Here is a 2,353-nt window from a genome sequence, read left to right on the forward strand (position 1 = left end):
ATACTGGCCTTGTCCCCCCTTGTCCTTCCCTGCTTGTGCGAGAGGAACTGAAGAGGGATTGCAATACATTTAGTTTAACAAAGCTATTAAAATATTTTTGATCTTTCCTTCCTCGACCATAAATCTGTACTTGTTCCAGTTCTAGTTGCTGTAGGTATACCAGATCAGGTGCTTCTTGTTCCCTGAGATTTTAGGGCCAGAGTCTGGAACCTAGGATAGATCAGGGCAGATCCTTATGCTGTCATAGGTAGGTCAATGTGAGAGGAGAACTACTGAGAGCCAGTGGATTGTGGAAACAAGCATTTGGGAATCCAGATAAACAGGCCCAGAATTCAAGTAAAATTCATCTAACCGGGTCACACGTAAACCTGGAGTGAAAAGGAAACAAAAGTATTTTGATAGCCAGGCTGTTTGCAAAATGCACCAGGCAGCTATGGCAGTTGCCATCATTCATCCTAGGACTTACATCCTAGGACTTACACCACATATGGTGCACGGGGTTTTTTACAGATTCTGAGCTTCTATTGGACACGCAAGAATTTTCCTCTCATGTCCTCTATTATTGCTCCTGGGATTGTGCAACAAGAAGTCTCATGAATCATAGTCCTGGTGCTTTGTTCCCTTCTTTACTTCAAATGGCGCAATAGGTCTAAGTAGATGCATCCAACGCTAAGCGTGGGATTTTTGTATTTTTGGGCTACATGTTTGCAGGAATTCTCCCAGCCAGAATTCTGAGTGTGTTAGCTAAAACATCAAAGTCCCTATTGGATGTTTTTAACTGCTTAAAGCTGAGGAATAAATCTTTTTCTCATAGAGGATGAATCTTCATGATGATGGAGGAAATGGCCAGGAGGGGCCAAGTTCTACAGGAGCTGCAAGGCATTGGGGGGGTGTCTGATAATTTCCTGAGAGGCACCCTGTATGAAGCATAATGGGCAGGGAGACCATCAGAACTCTAACGCCTTTCCAGTTTCCGGTTTATCCCAAGTTTGGAGCTCCGAACGAAGGGGGGTTCACACCGCCTAGGGGCGCCCCAGAGGGTGTAATGGAGCCTGGAGGGTTCCCAAAGAAGAGGTACAACTGGGGTCTGGATTGCGAACATGGCGGCGGCTTGTGCTAGACCCAGCAGCCTTTTTTCTCCCCAGCAGTGGTGGAGAGGAGGAACTAGGAAAGCCCTTCCAAAGAAGCTGTTGGCTCCGGAGAATAAAAATTCAGCAGGATACAAGCAATCCTTTATGGTGAGATTCTCCAAGAAGCATTCTTTCTCCTTTGAAATCCCGCCTTGTAACAGCCCTTCCTTTTACATTACCCACACCTTCCTTTTAAATAGCGGCTTTGTGCGAAGACAAATGTGGAGGTGTGGAGAACTGAGAAGGGGTAATGAATACAAAAGCAAGAGAATAATCAAAGGTAACGAAGCATTAAAGAGCTGTACAGTGGTGCCTCGCTTAACGGTTGCCTCGTTAAACGACGAAACCGCTTTATGATGAAGTTTTTGCGATCGCAAAATGATGATCGGTTCCCTGCTTCGGGAACCGATTTTTCGCTAAATGATGATTTAGAAACAGCTGACCGGCGATTCTAAAATGGCCGCCCGCTGTGCAAAATGGCTCCCCGCTGTGTTTTCAGGATGGATTCCCTGCTTTACAGGCAGCGAGAATGGCTGCCCTATGGAGGATCTTCGCTGGACGGTGAGTTTTCAGCCCATTTGAACACATTGAACCGGTTTCAATGCATTTTAATGGGCTTTTTCATTTTGCAAGACAATGTTTTTGTAAGACAGCAATTTTCGCGGAATGAATTAACATCGTCTTGTGAGGAACCACTATATTTGCGTTGCTGGAATTTGGTGAGAACTTTTACAAAAAAGGGGGGGAGAGGGGCTCATTTTATTATTATTATTATTATTATTATTATTATTATTATTATTATTATTATTATTATTATTATTATTATTATTATTATTATTATTATTATTATTATTATTATTAATTTACTGTGCCTCTTGCATTGAGAGGAGAAACGCCATGTTGGAGAACACGCGTTGAAAGACACCATTTGCCCCTCCTTCCTTTTTCCCTATTATTGGCATACAACAGGGGTGGGCAATTAATTTCTATAGAGGGCCACATGAAAAATCTGAACTGTGTTCAGGGGCTGAACCAACTTTACTTAAAAATAAAAGATAAGCAATTGATCAACTTTAGACAAAAAGTTATAAATGGTTTTGATGTTCATCTTGTTCAATGAGAGAAATCCAGTCTGTCTTGGGCTTGAACAAGGGCTTGAACACCGGACTGGAGCGACGACCGGCGGGCCGGACAGGAGCGGCTCGCGGGCTGTATGTGGCTCT

Source organism: Pogona vitticeps, chromosome 5, assembly GCF_051106095.1.
Source record: "Pogona vitticeps strain Pit_001003342236 chromosome 5, PviZW2.1, whole genome shotgun sequence".
Taxonomy (NCBI): Eukaryota; Metazoa; Chordata; class Lepidosauria; order Squamata; family Agamidae; genus Pogona; species Pogona vitticeps.